Source organism: Geotrypetes seraphini, chromosome 11 (assembly GCF_902459505.1).
Source record: "Geotrypetes seraphini chromosome 11, aGeoSer1.1, whole genome shotgun sequence".
NCBI lineage: Eukaryota > Metazoa > Chordata > Amphibia > Gymnophiona > Dermophiidae > Geotrypetes > Geotrypetes seraphini.
In genome coordinates this window covers 11,982,246-12,005,193 of record NC_047094.1, presented here as the reverse complement: position 1 = coordinate 12,005,193, position 22,948 = coordinate 11,982,246, and positions in this window count along the sequence as shown.

The window sequence follows — 22,948 nt, the reverse complement described above, 5'->3', positions numbered from 1 at the left end:
AAAATACAGCTTTGAGACTCATCTACTCATTGAAAAAACATGACCACATCACTGAAGCCTTCATCAACTCACATTGGCTTCCAATCCAAGAAAGAATCCAATTCAAATTCTACTGCATATTATTTAAAACCCTACACGGAGACAGCCCATCATACTTGAACAATCGCCTCATCCAAGCACCCACTACCAGACACAGAAAAACGCACTCCCCATTCATACCCCCCCAATCAAGGAAGTAAAAAGAACAAAACTACACGACGGCCTCCTAGCCACTCAAGCCGCAAGGCTGGACAACCAGATCTCCAACCTTCTGATGACCACCCCAGACTATAGGACGTTCAGAAAAGAAATAAAAACCACACTTTTCAAGAAATTCCTGAAACAGCAATAACACCACGACCTCTTAGTAACTCTAAAACTGACATTTGATCTACCCATTACTGCACTAATAATAACAAAAGAATCTCCACTATGACCACCTATTAACTCTTTTACAAACCACCTCACCCTCAACAACCCGCAAAATGTCTATAAGATCTAAAATTTACCTCTCTAGCTAATCATTGTAACTCTGTTCTTTTTAAATTAACCTTTTGTAATCCGCCTTGAACCGCAAGGTAATGGCGGAATAGAAATCCCTAATGTAATGTAATGTAATAAGTTAAACTAGTGTTTTTCAACCTTTTTACACCTATGGACCGGCAGAAATAAAAGAATTATTTTGTGGACCGGCATCGGTCCGTGGACCGGCGGTTGAAGAACACTGGGCTAAGTCGCGGGCCAGATCCCGCCCATCTCTACCCAATCTCCATCCCAGACCCCGCCCCCATAATAGTACTAATTGCACCTTGCACGTCCTGTGCCTCATCTGGAAGCCTTCCTTCTGACGTTGCAACATCAGAGAGAAGGCTTCCGGTTCAGACGCAGGATGCCCTTAGGAGCCGCTGCCCGTGGCTTTGTGCACTGAATCAGTTAGGAAGAGGGAGCTGGCTCAAAGATAACGCCGCATCGATTGCACCGTGGACCGGCGGTTGAAAAACACTGTTTTGGGCCTGATGCACTTGCTGGCCTATGAGCGTTGGAGCGGTGTCGGAGCATTTAACGCCCAGGGCTACGTGGAAACCTGTACCACGGCTTAGTAAAGGAGGGCCATTAATCGAGCGAGTTTCCAGTTTTTACATATGCTATTTTTCCTATGATACTTGCTTTTTTTTATCGGACATTTCAAACCACCCTGGTACTTCAAGTGGCAGATGCTTGTATATCAGAGGAACTGAAATAAATACAAGAACAGATTGATTTAGGGCTTATCAGCTGCTCTTGTAAGCGTGCCCTTCGTAGGGAAATCCACAGGGAACTGTAGAACCACAAACCTTAGAAATGCAATAGGCAAACACCAGGACAAGATCAATCTGCCCTAAAAAAAAAAAAAAAAGAGCCAGCTGGTACCATTAGATTGAATTTGTGCATAGCAGGAAGAAGGCAACATTCTGACTAATGTAGAGCTACATTACTTGTTGCTGGCTCAATGACCCGGAGATCAATGCACAGCCAAAATGATTTGATTTGTTTTCAGTAATTGGGGAAAAGTCCTTTTACTAAAAACTGGCCTGCATTATTTTTAGCGCATGAGTTTCCTGCACACTGAAACTACTTTTTAGCGTGGCTCTGGAACGCATTGCCACAGAATGTGGTAAGAGCGGATGGCGTAGCTGGTTTTAAGAAAGGTTTGGACAAATTTCTGGAGGAAAAGTCCATAGTCTGTGAATGGGAAAGCATGGAATATTGCTACTCCTTGGGTTTTGGCCAGGTACTAGTCACCTGGATTGGCCACTGTGAAAATGGGCTACTGGGTTGATGGACCATTGGTCTGACCCAGTAAGGCTATTCTGATGTTCTTATGTGAGCAATCAAGCCATTATAACATCATTGATGAGGTTGGCTCTGAGGCTCTGTAGAATGAGGCATTATGACATCACAATCTCAGCTCTGGAATGTTGCTCTCATTGGGGTTCCGGAATCTTGCTATTCTTTGAGATGCTGGAATGTTGCTACTCCTTGGGTTTTGGCCAGATACTGGGGACCTGGATTGGCCACTGTGAAAATGGGCTACTGGGTTTGATGGACCATTGGTCTGACCCAGTATGGCTGTTCTTATGTTTCTTTCCCTCTTAATGGCCACATTCTAATTTTGAAAGTAGCGTGGAAAGGGCTTCCATGCGAATCGGTTAGTGTGTGCCAGTACCCATGCATTTACTGATTACTCTCCACCCCCAAACATGCTTTGTGCTTAAAAAGAAAAAGTACTTTTTAGCGCATGGCTGTTGTGGATTGAGCCCGCAGTTAGCACATTGCTCCCGAACAAGGCCTGCTTCCCTGTTGCCAGAGAAAGTGGTGAAAGCAATTAGCTTAACTGGATTTTCAAAAGATTTACACTTCCCTCTCCGTATTCGCGGTGATAGGGAAACAGCACGGCCGTGAATACAGAAAAACCGTGAATAACCTGACCTGTTCCTGTGCAGCGATTTTCTCTGTGCTTCGCTTGGGCAAATACCACCGGCTGTAAAGGAAAGTGTGGGTCTGGATCCTGAGAACCGCTTCCAGAACAGAGCGCAGGGCTACACTGCATGAGGGAGAGAGAAGTAACCTGCCACCACCCCTTCACCTGTGCGTGCTGGGACCAGCCTGTGGGGTTCAATGCGCCTGCTTAGGGGTGGAGAAAGTTGGAAGGGGATTGGCTGCGGGCTGGGAGCAGAAAATGACAGGGAGTCACTTTCGGGGAGTTCGTGCAGTGGCAGCATCAGCTGTGGTTTGGCGGCGGACTTCCAGATCAGACTGTGCGCCTGGCACTGGCAAATACCAGGTACAGAGTCGGCACGTGCCTGCTGAGTTTCAAGCTCGATGGAACAGCGCTGGATCCTGTCAGTTCATCGGGCTGCACTTCGGCTGCAGGTTTCGGGTAATTCCTCCCTCAATTTCCTGTGATGTATATTTGGGGGCGGAGCCTGTGTTCGAAAAACCATGAATAGCCGAAACCACGGTTAATGAAACCACGAATACGGAGGGTAAAGTGTAGATAGTTTCCTAAAACAAAAGTTCACGGCTTGGGGAAATTCACTGTTTATTCCTAGGATAAACAGTTTTACTTCGCTGCATCTTGCCATGTACTTGGGACCTGGGTTGGCCACTGTTGGAAACAGGATACTGGGCTTGATGGACCTTCGGTCTGTCCCAGTGAGCCAAGTAGAGGACAATCAAGCCATTGTGACATCACTGCTGAGGTTGGCTCTTAGGCATTGGTGGAATGAGACATTATGACATCACAATCTCAGCTCTGGAATGTTGCTACTCTTTGGGTTTCTGCCATTGTGACATCACTGCTGAGGTTGGCTCTTAGGCATTGGTGGAATGAGGCATTATGACATCACAATCTCAGCTCTGGAATGTTGCTACTCTTTGGGTTTCTGCCATTGTGACATCACTGCTGAGGTTGGCTCTTAGGCATTGGTGGAATGAGGCATTATGACATCACAATCTCAGCTCTGGAATGTTGCTACTCTTTGGGTTTCTGCCATTGTGACATCACTGCTGAGGTTGGCTCTTAGGCATTGGTGGAATGAGACATTATGACATCACAATCTCAGCTCTGGAATGTTGCTACTCTTTGGGTTTCTGCCATTGTGACATCACTCCTGAGGTTGGCTCTTAGGCATTGGTGGAATGAGGCATTATGACATCACAATCTCAGCTCTGGAATGTTGCTACTCTTTGGGTTTCTGCCATTGTGACATCACTGCTGAGGTTGGCTCTTAGGCATTGGTGGAATGAGACATTATGACATCACAATCTCAGCTCTGGAATGTTGCTACTCTTTGGGTTTCTGCCATTGTGACATCACTCCTGAGGTTGGCTCTTAGGCATTGGTGGAATGAGGCATTATGACATCACAATCTCAGCTCTGGAATGTTGCTACTCTTTGGGTTTCTGCCATTGTGACATCACTGCTGAGGTTGGCTCTTAGGCATTGGTGGAATGAGGCATTATGACATCACAATCTCAGCTCTGGAATGTTGCTACTCTTTGGGTTTCTGCCATTGTGACATCACTGCTGAGGTTGGCTCTTAGGCATTGGTGGAATGAGGCATTATGACATCACAATCTCAGCTCTGGAATGTTGCTACTCTTTGGGTTTCTGCCATTGTGACATCACTGCTGAGGTTGGCTCTTAGGCATCGGTGGAATGAGGCATTATGACATCACAATCTCAGCTCTGGAATGTTGCTACTCTTTGGGTTTCTGCCAGTTACTTCTAGAGAATCTCACAGGAACAGAATTTGTCCCCGTCTCCACTGATAACCATGAGAAACCATCCCCGTGTCATTCTTTAAGGAGAGAGAGAAGAAGCGGAGGATGAATGGACACAACCACTGACCCTCAAGCTTTACATTGAAGAATGCTGGTGTAGAAGGACTGAGGTTAAAATAGACAGACACTAACAACGATATGGGATGGTTTCTCAGTTATCCGCGGAGAAAGGGACACATTCTGTCCCCGTGCCATTCTCTATTTTGTGGGAAATTCTATAATAAACGCCTAACTTAATAGTGGTTCACTTCGAAATGAAGAGGCAATGATTAGGTCTCTGTGCTTGTTACAGAGCTGAGAACTTTACACACAATTAAAGCTACTGGTTGTGAGTCATCGTACAGGTGGATACCACAAAGAAGGTTTAAGCCATATTTCTAATGGCTTGATGGGGTGTTTTGTTTTGTTTTCAAGCTGAGACCTGATTTATAAAAATGTTTTCTGTATAGACACGGAAAGAGAAAAAAAGGCCTTTATGAATCATTTCCTAAGTGGGAAATAATGACTGTTAGTCAAGTAGACCATTTAAACCAAAAGGATGATTCATAATGCCACAGAAAAAAAAGGAACTGGCTGGATATGAAAACTGTAGAAATTCAGTTGTAAAGGGTGAGCTTTTTAGAGATAAGCAGAACAGAAGACCTGGACAATTTTCATTCAAGTGGTTCAATTAGCATTTGAAGCATCAGAGCTGCCATCCTTGACAATTCCTGGAAACCTGCAGGAGAAGGACCTTCTGATTTAAATAGGTAAAGCCATTAATTGCATTGCCCTAAAGAATAAGCCTTAAGAACTGCCCAATCGCACAAGAAAGGAGACAGGGCTGACCCTAGAGGAGTTTGAGGTCTGATGGGATTGCCCCAATTCCCCCCCCCCTTAGATGGCTCTCATAATATGCATTTAAGGGTTATAACACCAAAGTACTGTGTTTGTCATGTACTTTAAGTCAATTCCAGTGCAAGTGGCTGAAACCAAGTTTGCATGTGAAGCATGGTCAGTTATACCAACCTCATAGTTGGTATAAATTCCCAGAATGGACAATTTCCTGGAGGAAAAGTCCATAGTCTGTTATTGAGAAAGACATTGGGGAAGCCACTGCTTGCCCTGGATCGGTAGCATGGAATGTTGCTCCTATTTGGGGTTCCGGAATCTTGCTAATCTTTGAGATTCTGGAATGTTGCTACTCTGGGGATTCTGGAATCTTGCTACTCTTTGGAGATTTTGCATGGAATGTTGCTCCTATTTGGGGTTCCAGAATCTTACTAATCTTTGAGATTCTGGAATGTTGCTACTCCTTGGGTTTTGGCCAGATTCTGGGGACCTGGATTGGCCACCATGAGAACGGGCTACTGGGCTTGATGGACCATTGGTCTGACCCAGTAAGGCTATTCTTATGTTCTTACTCTTTGAAATAATTGTTTCTTGAAAACTAACGGCAAGTAATTTTATTTTTTTATGCAGTAGTTTTCCTAACTTGAGCAACAAAGCATTGAAGGCACTGTTACCTTTGGATCTTCTTATCTTTGTGAACTTGCATTTTCAGCTCTGATGGAAATTAAATCGAAAAAAAGAGAACGACTTCAGATGACATGCGTTTGCTTGATGCCTACCGAGCTGCGTTTTGAGTTAATTTGCACTAAAAAAAACAAGCACATCCATCGCTTGATTAGCAATTCTATCTACATTAGTTTCACTGTTGTTACAATTACCCATATACAGTTTAAAGAACTTGAAATAAATAAGTCTCAAATTCAATTTTTTGTTGGTTTTACAATTGTATAATTTCATTTATAATGTGCCATGAAAAACATTTGCTCCATTTAGCGTGCCAGAGCTAAAAAAAAGTTTGAGGGACACTGTTAGAGAAACAGAACACAGAAAGATTTCACAGAAAAGGAATGCAAAAAAGGGACCTAGTCTAAGGCTGTGAGGAAAAGAGAATTGTAAGAGAGAAAAATGTGTTATCAACCAGAACAGAAGTGAAATGAAATGCCCGTATATTTTAGCATTCGGCAAGATCATCTTGATAACCTCTGCTTTGTCTCACATTCAGTGTTTGCAGCATACCATTTATTCCCCTTAATTAGCACAAAAGGCCAGTTTAATGTCCTATCCTGCTTTTCGGTTTCTCCTTTGTGCTTTGGAAGCAAAAGCAAAAATATGGTCCAGAGATTTAGAAAATTAAAATAGCTACATCGCTATTCTCCAACATGCCCCATTGGTCTGACCCAGTAAGGCTATTCTGATGTTCTTATCTCACCATAACCCCCCTCATATTGTATGGTGAGCTCTCTAAACCCCATCCAGAACCCAATGTACCAACTGCACACCACCCCAATAGCTCTTGTGCCTGCAGGTGGATTAGGATGGGGTTTAGAAGGCTCACAAATTCCACTGCAATTATAGTGATTAGAGTGGCTATGGGCATGAGTCCTCATCTCTATGGTTGACTATACCGCCTACTAGGCTACTGTAATACAACTGGCCATACTACCTGAAACATTCAAATAGATCACGGGCCGCATTGAAGAAGAAATTTTTTATCTTACGGGTCCCACAGCGACAAGAGGGCACCCGCTAAAACTCAGGGGGGGAAGATTTCATGGGGACACCAGGAAATACTTCTTCACCGAAAGGGTAATTGATAAATGGAATGGTCTTCCACACCAGGCCGTTGAGGCCAGTACAACGCTCGACTTCAAGGGACGATGGGACTGTCAGGTGGGGTTGCTCCAGAGGAATGCTTAAAAGACAGATTCTCGAGGAGGGAGGGTTCTTAAGTGGGCAGACTTGATGGGCCGTCGGCCCGTTTCTGCCGTCATACTCTATGTTTCTATGTTACAGGTAGGTATGCACTATTTCAGTTAAATCTTTGGCAGGGAGGAGAAAAATTGAGCCAAATTTAAAGACTTACCTTTTCCATGATGCATATGACTCCTAAACAGATCTTAAATATAGTCAGAGTTCTTTGATAATTCTAACTGCCTCCCCTTCCTATTGTGGTCTCCCTTTTTTGTATTTTTTTCTTTAAATTTGTAGTTCTCCCACCTTTCCTACCTGTTTCTGTTAGTCAAATGTTTGTTCAGTGGAAATCTGTCCTTTTAACATAACTTGTAAAACGCTTAGAAATCTTGATTTGCGTTTAATCAAAATTTTAATAAACTTGAAACTTGAAGATTGGATTGGATTGGATTTTCCTTGCACTTTTATATGTATTTAAATATTGCTTGTTCCAAGGTTGATGTGTTCTATCACATTCCCGACTTGTTTCCTTTTTTTGTTATATTGTATGTGGGGTTTTGGAATCTTGCTATCTGTGAGATTCTGCATGGAATCTTGATACTCCTTGGGGATTCCGCATGGAATTCTGCTATTATTTGGGGTTCCGGAATCTTGCTTACTCTATGAGATTCTGGAATGTTGCTACTCTTTGGGGTTCCGGAATCTTGCTTACTCTATGAGATTCTGGAATGTTGCTACTCTTTGGAGTTCCGGAATCTTGCTTACTCTTTGAGATTCTGGAATGTTGTTACTCTTTGGGGTTCCGGAATCTTGCTTACTCTATGAGATTCTGGAATGTTGCTATTCTTTGGGGTTCCGGAATCTTGCTTACTCTATGAGATTCTGAAATGTTGCTACTCTTTGGGTTTTTGCCAGGCACTAATGACCTGAATTGGTACCATGAAGACGGAATACTGGGCTAGATGGACCATTGGTCTGACCCAGTAAGCCTATTCTTATGTTCTTACACCACGTTAGTTACGATCAAGATATATAAAAAGCCCAACTTGCGATCTGGCAATAAATATCTCTATAAACAGTAGAAGCCCAGGTTTTCTGCTAAACCCACCAACACCCAATGACATCTGATGAACAAATACTGGATACATTTCATTTGCTTCTTTAGAGGGCCCTCAGCCACATTGAACTGATTTCACTTTATGGCCATTGACTATTTTTTTCACAGTGCTGAAGAACATGGTGTGCTGATATGCTGAAAAACAAAACCAGGGTCCACAGGTCAAATAAGCTTCTGAGTGTGTTTTTATACAAAATTTTTTTTCACTGTATTTCTCCTTTTTTTTTGTGCCATCAGATTGCTTCTAGGTGCATCTGCCTTTTGTGGCTGTCACGACCAGCTGTCCTGCTGTCTTTAGCTTTTTTTGTGTGTGAGAGTGACGCTTTACCTCATTCATTCACGTTTTGAACTGCTCATCCCTTTCCCCCATACCTGTTGGTTGCTCCCTGGCTTCCATCCTTTTAATACCATTGTACAAGTTGCAACAAAAGCTACTTCTGCTACTACTATGATATGATATGACATGAAAAGTGTAAGTTTCAGGGCTCCACATTATTCTTTTCTTGGTTGGGCTGAGAACTTTCCAACGGCTCCTCGTAACAGTAGACTGTGATTCAAACAGCATGAACCTTACCTACAGTATATGCAGGCAGCACCGCAATATTAAATGGGATCCTAGAAGAACGCTACACCTACTACTGTGGCACAGTGGTTAAAGCTACAGCCTCAGCACCCTGAGGTTGTGGGTTCAAATCCCACCCTGCTCCTTGTGACCTTGGGCAAGTCACTTAATCCCCCATTGCCCCAGGTACATTAGATAGATTGTGAGCCCACCAGGACAGACAGGGAAAAATGCTTGAGTGCCTGAATAAACTCATGTAAACCGTTCTGAGCTCTCCTGGGAGAACGGTATAGAAAATTGAATAAATAAAATAAATAATACTAGTAAAACTAATCACGTGGGACTGCTACAGAGAAACTACAGGATTTGCAAACAGAATACGACACCTCCATCACACACAGAAACATATGAAGACAAAACCAAAATTGTGAAACCCAAGATGTCAAACTAGGCATGTACCACAACATAAGAGAAATTAAAAACAGAAATGCATTTCCAACAAAATACAAAGGCATCTGTGATGCAGATTTCCCAAAGCTAACATATTCCACTTAATAAAATTTTAAATAAAACACTTTAAAAAAAAAAATCTTTGTTGTCTGGGCATTTTATTTTTCCAAGCATGTTGGTCCCAGTTTCTCTTTTCTGCTTTCTTATCTGTCTTCTGCTATCTTTCCACTGGCTGTTGTCATTTATCCTTTCTCTATTTTCTTATTTTCCTCCATTCCCTCAACATATCCATCTCTGACATAGTTCCTTTTTCTCTCTTTTCTATTTGCCCACTCAAATTTCACTCTCTCACTCTTCAGTCCTTTATATTTCATATACCTATTTGACTTTTCCATCTCCTCATAGCTCTCCTGTCTCATTCTTTCTCAATTTTCCTATTCTGTGCTCATTCACTCGCTTCCTATTACCGCACTTCTACCCTCTGTACTCACCATCCTCTTCTAACTCATCTCCCCTCAGAACCCCCATGATCTCTCCCATCTCCCTTCATGCTTCTTTCCTACATTCTTATGGCCCATTTCCCCTCTTTCTCCAACCACACTTGTAGCCCATCTTGCCAAGCCTTCTCTATCCTCCACCCCCCTATTGTCCAGAATCTCCTTCTCTTTCTACCCCTATGGTCCAGCATTTTCTTGCCCCCCTCTCCCTTCCCCTCACCCCTGTGGTTCAGCACTCTTGACCCCTCTCTCCCCCTTCTTCCTTATGATCCAGCAATTCCCTATCCCCTCTCCCTTCCCTGCCTCCCCTATGTGCAGCATCTCCATGTCCCCCTCTCTCCCCTCCTCCCATATGGCCCAGTAGCTCAGTGTCCTCCTCCCTCCCCCAGAACATAACCACCAAAAAAGTGCAGCTTCAATGTTCAGAGGCAGCCTGGCAGCAGGAGATGTGGCTACATACATTTCAATGCCCTTCACAACCTAGGAAATAGCACAGCATTGGAGTTTGTGTGGCTGCATCTTCTCCTCTCTTCCTGCAAGCCAGCATTCTTTCATACTCCCTTTTCTCCCTCCACACATGGTCTGATATTTTCCCTAGCCCCCACAATCTAAAGCCCCCTCTCCCCAGCTCACATCCCCACAGTTTGGCATGCCCTCTCTTCTTACACCTTCCATATCTGACAGATCTATTTGCATGCACTGCTTTCATATGTCATGCATATTCCTTGGGGAAATCCTAAAAACCTGACTGGATTGCAGCCCTCGAGGAGGGACTTTGACACCCCTGACCCAGAGCAATAGCTTTTGGGGATGGGGTGTATAAGTTGAAAAACAAGACTTACAGCAGGGGTGCCCAATTCCAGTCGGGTTTTCAGGATTTCCCCAATGAATATGCATGAGATCTATTAGCATACAATGAAAGCAGTGTATGCTAATAGATGTCATGCATATTCATTGGGGAAATCCTGAAAACCCGACTGGATTATGACCCTCGAGGAAGGACTTTGACAGCCCTGGCTTAGAGGGAACAGTGCTATAGAGCAATAGTGCTGTTTATATCAGGCCCTCTTTGTAATCTTTTCAGCCTTTATGATAATATTAAATTGTTTTGTTGAAAAATAAATACATTTTTGTGTTCTGCATGCCCACTGCGGTTTTCGTAGCTACTACAGAAGTTATTGAAATTCTGAATTAAGATATGTAGCCATTGTTAACTAGTGAATTCTTCTCCCTGACGCATTTCACAGGGTGAACCTCGAGTGGGTCTGATTTTTACAGATTTTGCAGCTGGATTTTTTTTTAAATTTCTATTAGAACTTGCTCTATAACTGGTATGAAAAGCATTGTATACAATAGCTTCTTATAGTTTGAGCAGAGCACAAAGTACTTTTTCTCTATGTATATCATAATTATATATTATCTTTTGCCAGAATAATCTGCACTGAATGGTGGTAAACATATTTCTTTTAACTTTTGGTTTATAAATCTTTTTTTTTTTTTTTAATGTGTTTGAAAAGAGAGGAAGAAAGGCAGAGAAGTGAATGTACATAGAAACTACGGAGGTCTTTTACAAAGCCACGGTAGCGATGCTGCCTTGGTAAAGGCATTGAGGCCCATTCAGTTCCTATGGTGCAGTTACCGCAGCAGCATCGCTGTTGCATCTTTGTAAAAAAAAAAAAAAAAAACCAAAAAACAACCTACCGTATATGAATTTGTTTTTGGGATCTTGCAAGCAAAGTTCAAAACAAAATGAAAATTGGTGTGGGATCATGTTGTTCCAGATTAATTCTCTCGAAATAAAAGGTAACAGGGACTTGTATACCACCTTTCTGTGGCTTTGGCATTTCATAGTTGACATTCGAGGCAGTGACTTGCCCAGGGTTTCAAGGAGCAGCACTGGGATTTGATCTCACAACCTCTGGGTGCAGAGGCAACATCTCAACCAGTGAGCCACACCTTCAGTCTGTCCCAGTATGGCAAGTCTTATGTTAGCTGAGTATAGGGCAATCAAGCCATTGTGACATCACTGCTGAGGTTGGCTCTTGGGCATTGGTGGAATGAGGCATTATGACATCACAATCTCAGCTCTGGAATGTTGCTACTCTGGGTTTCTGCCAGGTAACATAGTAAATGACAGCAGATAAAGACCTGAATGGTCCATCCAGTTGGCCCATAAGTTATACCCATTAAAAATACATGATAAAATTAACTTGTCCCTTCTTTGATATTTCAGGATCACAGACTGTAAATTCCACCTGGTATTGTCTTAGATTCCAAATGCTGAAGTTGGCATCTAATCAAGCCATTGTGACATCACTGCTGAGGTTGGCTCTTAGGCATTGGTGGAATGAGGCATTATGACATCACAATCTGAACTCTAGAATGTTGCTACTTAGGATTTGAAAGTGTCTGAGGCTTGCGCAGATGAGGACGGAGCTTAGGCATTGGTGGAAAGAGGTATTATGACATCACAATCTGAGCTCTAGAATATTGCTACTTAGGATTTTAAAGTGTTTGAGGCTTGTGCAGATGAGGACGGAGCTTGCTGGAAAATAACTCGCAGGGATGGGATGGGAAGATGAGTTCCCGTGGGGATAGAGAAAAATTTGTCCCCTTGTCATTCTCTAGTACCAGGTGGATAATGTTTCAAAGTTACAGCATGAGCCAGATCCCAGAATCCTGATGGACAGTGAAAAGTGAATTTGAAGAAAACACAATCTGCTTGCAGAATATTTGGAGCCCAGTTTTTGCTTTTCTATATTGTCAAGCCAAGGCGCAGATTTTTTCAAAGATTATTGACTGGAATCGAGAGAATTTCCAGGGCTGCTAAAGTATAGAGATTAAGAGTGTGAAAAGGTTAGTGTGGAGACAGGGATTATGGGAACTGTTAAGTGGAATTTAATGTTGGGCTGCATAAAGGAAGGGGGAGAAGAGGAATAATGGGGGGGGGAAGAGAAAGGGGGATGGTGGTAACCAGTGTTCTGAGTTTATGTCCTTAGGGACAGATTTTAAGACTATAATGATTTCCTTTCATTTTATTGTCAATGCAAATTCAAATTTTTAAGGGATAATAAGATTTGTAATTGATTTTGCAAATAATCAAATTTTCACATTTTAAGCAAATGGAACAGAACAGATTTCAAAATAGAGACATAACATAAGTTCTATGCGGTTCACAAAACATAAGAATACAGATGAACACAGCAACAAATATCTAACTTCCAAAAGATTCTATAAAGAGATGCGTTTTCAAAGCACGTCAAAACTGATGGTAGGAGTTGGAAGATGTAAATACGTAATTCAGATCCTTAGCCCATAAAGCTGCTTGAAAAGACAACAGACGCTCCTGGAATTTTTTTAAATTTACAACCCTTTGCAGATGGAAAAGAGAATAGCACATGAGATTTCCCAGAATGTTTGGAGTTGGTGATGATAAAAGATTCCATAACATATTCTGGGATGAGACCTGTCAATGCCTTAAAACAAATATAGCCAAACTGAAATTTAAGCCACACCTCGATCGGCAACCAATGCAATTGATGAGACCCAGTTCAAGCTTTGTTGGCCTGAACAAATTTCCTTCTAGACACATTTGCACTAAATCAGCCATGAGCATGTCCATGTAATAAGATCTCCATGGACTTTTAAGAATCCTCTATAATAAAACCTTACCTATGCATGTGCAGTTGAAATGCATGATCCTTGCCTCCATGATGTATGCCTCCATGGCCATGTTCCATTTGCGGCACATGCGGCTGTTATATAGAAACATAGAACATGACGGCAGAAAAGGCCCACGGCCCATCTAGTCTGCCCACACTAATGGCCCACCCCCTAACTACCTCCATGAAGAGATCCCACATGCCAACTAGAAACATAGAACATGATGGCAGAAAAGGGCCACGGCCCATCCAGTCTGCCCACACTAATGGCCCACCCCCTAACTACCTCCATGAAGAGATCCCACATGCCAATCCCATCTTTTCTTAAAATCTGGCACGCTGCTGGCCTCAATTACCTGTTGTGGAAGATTATTCCAGCAATCAACCACCCTTTCGGTGAAGAAATATTTTCTGGTGTCGCCATGAAATTTCCCACCCCTGATTTTCAATGGATGCCCTCTTGTTGCTGTGGGTCCTTTAAGGAAAAAGAGATCCTCTTTCACCTCGATACGGCCTGTGACATGCGGCGGTTTCAGTAGCGGTTTGTCTCCTGCAGGTGCTGCGAGACATCCGGTGTAAAGGAAGCGGAGAAATGCTGCTTCTGCTGCACAGGGAAGTTGAGGGAGAGAGGGAAAGGGGGCTGCTTTCGGGGAGGGGTGTGCTGGGGGGCAGACAGCAATCTTGGTTTGCTCTGGGGGTGAACAGAAGGGGGCCACAGAGAGATAGGCAGGCATAGCGCAACAGAGAAAGACAGGCAGACAGGGGGCCAGGGAGAGAGATAGAGAGACAGACAGACAGAAAGAAAGACAGAAATGGGGCCAGGGAGAGACACAGACAGAAAGAATGACAGACAGACAGTGGCCAAGGAGAGAGAAAGACAGACAGAAGCCAAGAAGAGAGAGAGAGAGAGAAAGAAAGAAAGATAGACAGACACATCTATTCTAGCACCCTGTTATATTATCTAATCCATTTCTGCATAACAAACAGTGTATTATGCAGAGGATGATGCCCTGGATACATGTGTACAGACTAGGGATGTGCACAGACAATACATTTGGCTCATTTTTGAAAATTTCACAATTTCAGGGGGGGGGGTATTTGGTTCACAGTTTTAATTAAAAAAATTTTAATCTGCATTACATTATTGAATGCACAAATTGACTTATCATGCATTAATTTCTAAATTAACATGCTAAATCAAATATTGCACACACGAAATTTTAAAGCATGCTAACAAAGCAAACACCCATCAGCTTATGCACATATGTGTCTCTGACCTGAGGGCAGGCATCCCCGGGGCTGAGGTTGGGAAGGGTTTGCACTTTTGTAAAAAGAAAACAAAACAAAACATGGGAATATTCGTATGTGCCACAGAGCAGGTGTAAATGTGAATGTGTAGCAATTTTTTTAAAAGAAACTATGTGCACACTCTGCCTGTTTAAAATTGGTGTAACCTTTTCACAGCTGCTGCATGTAATAGCCGGTTTGTCATAGGTTCCCTGCCTATGAACAGTGATGTCAAAGTGAAGACTGTTGAACACCGATTATAGAGCTTTGAGTGCTGTCTATGGTGCTGAATTTAAAGTACTGGAAGGTTACAATGCCCTCCTTCACTGAAGAGACCTTAAAATATTCTCTGTTCAGTACTGCAATTGTTCAAGCACACCGATTTAAAGAATAGGCACAACTCATCTTTCATAGCCGGTCAGATAGCTAGGATGATCTTACTTAATCAAAAAGCAGGTTATGAAAACATTGATTTGCAACCTCCTGTTTCACTCCTAAAGCTTAAGACTAATAGGCATTTGCAAAACATTTGTGGATGCCTAGTAAACAGTCCCCCCACCCCCCAAACTCAAACCCAAACCCAGGTATATTCTCTTTTCTTCCATTCCCAGCACTTGCTCCTCTTTCTTCCCTCTTACATAACATAAAAATCCATTTTTATACTGCATAACCGTTAAGTTCTATGCCGTTAACAAAATAAGAATCAACAATTAAGTATAAATATCTATATCCTAAAATTTAGAAAATAAATGTTTTCAATTGCTTTCAATGGTTCATCAAGCCCAGTAGCCCATTTTTACTGTGGCCAATCCAGGTCACTAGTACCCGGCCAAAACCCAGAGTATATTCCATGCTAATGAGCCAAGCAGTAGCTTCCCCCATGTCTTTCTTAATAACAGACTATGGACTTTTCCTCCAGGAACTTGTCCAAACCTTTCTTAAAACCAGCTACGTTATCCGCTCTTACCACAACCTCTGGCAATGCGTTCCAGAGCTGAACTATTCTCTGAGTGAAAAAATATTTCCTCCTATTGGTTTTAAAAGTATTTCCCTGCAGTTTCATCAAGTGTCCCCTAATCTTTGTAATTTTTGACGGCGTGAAAAATTGATCCACTTGTACCTTTTCTTTTTATAATCCTGGTACTATTGACAATGATGTTCTTTTTCATGTTTTATGTGTATATCATTTTAATTTGCAACAGCCTTGTGATCTGGTAAGGAAAGGTAGTATATGAACTTTAATGAAACCATAAACCAACGGGTCATTCCATTTTGAAAATTGCTGAAGGTTATGTATCAAGAGAGTTGCATTTACTTTGGGGGGGGTTATTTTGTTTTGTTTTTTGCAGATACCTTTTCTTATCAAAAGAATGTGTGCAGTTTTGAAATTGTTTCACCCTTGACAACCCTGCCCCAGGGTTGGCAGTTTCCAAATAGCTCAGTTCCATGGATAAATCAATCCCGTGCAAGTAGCTTTGAAAATTGCTCTCTCCATCTCAATATTTCCGGCCAGATAAAATGCAACCTTCCCTCTATGTATTTGCAAGTTAATAAACAATATACAGACTTGTTCTGTTGGTCATGAATATTGAATATGTTCACCCTCTGGACCTGAATGCCAATTCTGAACCTTATAGTAGCAGGCACAACTGGTAACATCTGGCACCATTTGTACCAGTGACGTACAGTTCCCTTGGTTACTTGGTAGCATCTCTTGGCTGTTGTTCTTTGGGAAAATGACATCCTTATAAGAAGTCACACTCCACGTTAAATATGCTGCCTCCGTAGACTTTTTAAATAGCAGAATTTCTCCAACACAGTTCACGGAAGTCACAAAATTTTCACTGAATGACTCAAAGAAGAATTCAGGAGGTTTCTATTAAGGAGACAAAAAAAAAGAGCAATTACAGACCCTGCTGTAATTATAGTGATCAGAACGGAAAGCCCATTAGCATAATTTAATTCCAAATAACTGTACCACAGTAAATTAGCACAGCACAGCTGCGAGAGTGATGGGTAAACAAGAAGAAATGCAAAACAATGTCAAATAAGACACCTAATGAGAAGTTAAGCACGAAGCAGCTATACACAAGAGGCTGTAAGTTCACTGTTTTTCATCTGTTTAGTGATTTTTTTTAATGGAAAGTCTTAGCTGGTGTCTCTGAGCAAAACGGCAATTGTAACGCCTTTTGGGGAATGTTGTAGACTGCAGACTTCCAAGAAACATTCAGCTTCATTTACATCTTACCAGTAGAGCCCTGAATGAAATACCAAATCTAACATCATGGTAAAAATTCTGATATTCCGAAAGAAGAAAAAAACCCGAGCTCCTAAATTAGGGGTCCTTTCGCTAAGCTGCAGTAAGCTCCAGTGCGTTCAGCGCAGATGAAAATGGTTTACCGCAGGACACGTTCAGGCATCCTGCAGTAATTTTTTGAATCCGCACATGCAAACCATGCACTAAAAAAATATTTTGGGATGCTTTCACTAAGAAACGCTAACGGATTTAGTATGCCTAAATGCCACAATAGCCAATAGGAATTTAATGGGCTGTGTGGTATTTAGCATGTGCTAATCATTAGCAAATTAAGGGGGGAGGGACTAACCAATTTAGCAAGGGCTGAATGCAAAGATACCCATTGTATTCCTATCAACTCAATAAGGCTATTGATACTGTTTAAATTAATTTTAAAAAGCAAATTTTCATATCAACATTTATAAATTCTTCAGGAGCCTCAGCGATTCCCAATACTTATGTGCATGAAATATATTTTATGTATCACCCACTGTTTTAACCTTATTGTGCTTTGCCTAGAAGCCTGAATAAGCGGAATAACACATTTTAAATAAACTCGGAAGCTTGCAATGTTTCATTAGCGGTAGGGATTTAAACATCACATCTTCATCAGCCAGACTTAGTCATCAAACTTACACTTTTCTCAATTTTCAATATAATTACTTTCTCTTTTATATATAAATATAGCACATTGTACTTATCGTCCGCGTATTGTGATGCTTCTCTTCGGTATAATTCTAAAGACAGGGGATTCAGCGACTGACAGACATGTTTTGCCAGTTGCTTTATCAAGGTCTCTCCCCTTCAGTATTATGCCACTGGCATCCATGGAGGAGCCTAATCGAAAGGGACGTCTAAGTCTGTTTACGTCCATCTCGCAAGTCGTCCAAAGTTAAAAAGAGGCTAAGACACATTTTCAAAAGATACGTCCAACTTTTTTTTACTTTTGAAAATTGTCTAATTATACGTCCTGCCGATCTGATCGTCCAAGCCACTAAATTGTCCATCTTTATACCACATTTCTGTCCAACTTTCCGTCCAAGTCCAAAAATGCCTAGAACAAGCCCTGTTGGACATGGGAGGGGTCTGCCAAGTGAAGGACTGCACACCCAGACATGCCACTTAAATAGTGGGGTACCTTACAGGGCACCGCTGTGAACTTCACATAAAGGGTGCTATGGCTTCTCCTCACTACAGCTCCCTTATAGGTGACGGTGAGCCCCCCAAACCACCTCCAGAATCCCCTAGACTCACTTATCTACCACCCCAATAACCCTTATGGCTGCAGGAGCCACTTATATGCCAGTACAAAAGGGTTTGGGGGTTATATAGGGCAGTGCATATGTTTAAGTATCAATGCAGTGATTACAGGGGCTTATGGGCATGGGTCCTCCTCTCTATGGGTCCCTAATCCACCCCCAAGATGACTTAGGCTACCTCTGGGCTGGATGACTAGGCTTTCCTATGCCAGGCGGCCAGGTGATGATGGTCTGGAGGCTGAAATTTAAAGTTGTGAATAATATTTTTATGGGGGTGGGGTTGGTGATCACTGGGGTAGTGTGTGGGGGTCTGTGTTATGTGTTTGTAGTGCTTATATGGTGAGTTTAGGTAGATTTTTGTGACTTAGACCATGTTTTACATGGTCTAAGTCACAACATTACATTACATTACATTACATTACATTACATTACATTACATTACATTACATTAGTGATTTCTATTCCGCTTGTGCCTTGCGGTTCTAAACTAGACATTTCCAGTAGCATTGCAGTACATGTAATCAAGAATGCGTTAAGTTACAATTGTTATTCTGGACTTTTCCAGGAGAAATTGATAGCAGATAGTAGATAGTGATAGGTTGTTTAGACGAATAGAGATAATATTGTCCGGATTCTGTTGTTTAGACGAATAGAGATAATACTGTCCGGATTCAAGGTGTTGCTGGTGGTGGTGGTAGGGTAGTCATGAGAGCATTTTCTAATACTTTTGTGAGGTTATGATGATGGGAAGTGTTTTTTGAAGAGATGAGTTTTGATTTCTTTTTGGAATACTTTAGTGTCTATTGATTTGGTCAGTAGATTGGTGATGGTAGTATCGATCTTTGCTGCCTGTGTCGCTAAAAGGCTGTCATATAGTTTCTTTCGTCGTGTTCCTTTGAGAGGGGGGTGAGTGAATAGGCTCTGAGTTCTCCTTAATCTGTGTGAGAGGTTACGGTGTAGTCTGTTGTTTAGGTAGATGGGTGCTGTACCATGTATTACTTTGTATAGTAGACAGTAGAATTTGAACTGGGATCTTGCTTTTATTGGTAGCCAGTGTGAGTCTAGGTATGCTTTGGTGATGTGGTCATATTTGCCTAGTGAGTAGATGATTCTGAGGGCTGTGTTCTGAACTGTCTGTAATTGTTTTATCATGTAGTTTGGGCATGATAGGTATAGGCTGTTACAGTAATCTACAATACTCAGTACTAGGGATTGTACTAATATCTTGTATTGATCTTTGTTGAAGAATTTTCTTATTTTTCTTAGGTTACGTATTGTGAAGAAAGCTCTTTGGATGATTTTGTGGATTTGAGACTGCATTGTGCAGTTTCTGTCTAGTTGTATTCCCAGGATCTTGAGTGTACTTTGCATTGGGTACTTGATTGTATTTACTTCTAGTTCTATGAGAGATGTTTTTTTTTCCTTTTCTAGTAGTAGGAATTTAGTTTTTTCCGAGTTCAGTTTTAGTTTATGACTTGACATCCATTTTTCTACCGTTTCCATTATTATTTTCAGGTGGTTTGTGGATAAGGGGTCTTGAATATTAAAGGGGAGGAGGATAGTTATATCATCTGCGTAGCTGAATGATACTGTGTTTAGGGCGTCTAGGGTTATGCCTAGGGATGCTATGAAGAGGTTAAATAATATGGGTGATAATGGTGATCCTTGTGGTACTCCACATGGGTTTGACCATGGGTCGGATATGTGCTCTTTTGATTTGACTTTGTATGTTCGTGTTTTGAGGAAGCTTTGGAACCATTTGTGAACATTTCCTGAGATTCCTATTGCGTCTAATATCTGGAGTAGTGTGTGATGGTCAACTAGGTCGAATGCCGCAGAAAGATCGAGTTGAATGAGAAGCAGCTTGTTTCCTTTGCTGAGGTGTTGTCGGGCAATGTCTAATAGTGATACCAGTAGAGTTTCTGTGCTATGGTTGGATCTGAATCCAGATTGTGATGGATGTAGTATGTGATGGTCTTCAAGGTAGTTGGAGAGATGTTGTGCGACAAGGCCTTCTGTTATTTTAATGTATAGTGGGATTGAAGCGATTGGTCTATAGTTTGCAGGATTATTTATAGGACCTTTGGGATCTTTTAGGATAGGTGTAATTATGATTTCTCCTAATTCCGGTGGGAAATGACCTTCACTTAGTGTTGTTTGAAGCCATAGTGTGAGGCTAGCTTTAAATTTGGTGGAAGCTGTTGCTAGTAAGTATGAGGGACAGTTGTTCAAGTCACATGAGGATTTGCTGTATTTTTTGTAAAGCCTGTTCAAGTCTGACCATTGTATCTTTGGGAAGTTTGTCCATATCCTGTCTGCTGGGATTGCTTCATCTGTTTTGGGATTGATTCGTATTTCTTCTATGTTGATTCTTGAATTGTTGAATGTGGATCTGGTTGTGATGATTTTGTGTTTGAAGTGATCCGCTAATTGGGTGGCTGTGGGAGTTTGGTTTCCTTGGGTGGCGAGAAATGGTTTGGTATCAGTGAGATTTCTTACGATGTCAAAAAGTATTCTTGTGTCTGGTTTTTCGGTGCTGATGAGTTTGGAGTAGTAGTTTTTTCGTCGATCCTGGGCTGTATAACTTTCGGTTAAACATGCTGTACGACTAAGTCTAAGCCGGCCCACGTCCCGCCCAACTCCCGCCCTCGACACGCCTCCCGAAACACCCCATTTAGCTTTGGACGTTGAGCGGCACTATGAAGGCCTAGGTCGTTTAGAAATACGTCCAAAACCCGTTTTTATTTTTGGCGCTTGGACGTTTTTGTGAAATGTTCGTCCAAATGCCGACTTAGGCCGGTTTTTGGACGTTTTTCTCTTTCGATTATGAGCCCCTTAGCCGATACTCTTCCAATCCAAGATCATCATATTCCTATAGCATCTTAGCATTTCACTAACTTGAATACTGTGTAGCAGCAGGATGGGAGCTTCACGTTACCTACTTGTTTTGAATTTTATGCCATTGTTGGACTCTATTTGGTTCTCGACAAGTGAGACATTTAACATCCCGGACCCCTGAAGAAGGAGTGTGGACTGTGTTGGGTCCCGTCTTCATTCAAACGAGAACCACCTTTTGGACAACGACATTTTATTGACTCCAATAAAGTTCCTGAGCTTTGTACATCACCATTTTTGTTACTGTTGTTTGACTTTTACTGCAGACCAGTGTTCCCTCTAAGCGGGCGGGTGTTGTGAGCAAACTTTTTTCACTGTGAGCTAAAAATATCGGGCGCCAGCAAGTTTTGAGCCAAATAAATATGTTGCTTTCTACCACAGAACTTCCTTACGTTTGTATGGAATCTATCCCCTTTCAACTTTAGAGAGTGCCCTCTCGTTCTCCCTGCCTTAGCTACTAAGTCTATTCCCTTCAGTACCTTGAATGTTTCTATCATGTCCCCTCTCAATCTCCTCTGCTCAAGGGAGAAGAGGCCCAGTTTCTCTAATCTTTCGCTGTACGGCAACTCCTCCAGCCCCTTAACCATTTTAGTTGCTCTTCTCTGGATCCTTTCGAGTAGTACCGTGTCCTTCTTAAAGTACCAGTGCTGGACGCAGTACTCCAGGTGAGGGCGTACCATGGCCCGGTACAGCAGCATGATAACCTTCTCTGTCTCTTCAGTCCAGCATCTGCCCCTTCCATTCACTGTCTGTCTTTCCCTGCCATCTCTCCTCCTGCCCCCCCCCACCCCCCAATTTGGTCTAGCATCCATCATCTTCCTTCTGTTCCCCTCATGGTCTGGCATCTCTATCCTTCCCTCCCCCCTGTGGTTTTTAGCATATCTCTCTTCTCATTTCCTCCACTCAGATCTGATCATTCTCTGCTCTCTCTTCCCTTTTCTTCTCTGGTCTTCCTTCTCTATTTTCTGCCTCCATCTAAATTAAATTCTTTCTTACTATTTAGTCCCGTTTCCCTCTTTTCACTGTGTCTACACACAGCTTGTCACCCCTTTCCCTCACCCCTCCATTATCTTACTATTTTCTTCCCCCTTTATTTATCTCCTCCTTCCATCCAGTATGTGTTCTTTCCCCACTTCCATTCAGCATCTGCTCTCCCTTCTCAACTGACATCCATCTGCCTTCTGCTCTCTCTCCCTTCTTCTCACTTCCATCATCTGTCCCCTTCTCTCTCTCTCTCATCTCCTCCATTCCATCATCTGCCCCTTCTCTCTCTCTCTCCCCCCCCCCCCAACTTCCATCATCTGCCCCCCTTCCCCTCACCTTTGTGGGTCACTTTCTTTCCCCTGAGGGTGGCTCATGTCACAGGGGAAGCTTTGGCCGAGCAGAACCGCTTGATTGACAGTGGAACTTACTTGATTGATGTCGATGCTGGGGCCCGTTGCCGTTTGAAGGAAAAAAAAAAGGTGGAAAAAAGGAACCTGTAAAGGCGAGAGGAAGGGAAACCTCCAGGACAGCTGCTTTTTGCCCTCCTTCAGCGGCCCAAGAGTTCAGACCAGCAGCGGCAGCTCTGTATGCTTTTAACTTCGGCACAGAGCTGCCCCTAATCAATAGTTTAGCGCGGTTTCATGAGGCAGCCTCGGGGCCTTTGATAGCCGGCCCGCTTCGATGATGCGATGTGGGCCGGCCTAGCAAAGGCCCCGAGGCTGCCTTATGAAACCGCGCTAAACTATTGATTAGGGGCAGCTCTGTGCCGAAGTTAAAAGCATACACAGCTGCCGCTGCTGGTCTGGAGGTGCGGAGACAAGGCAGGAGGCAA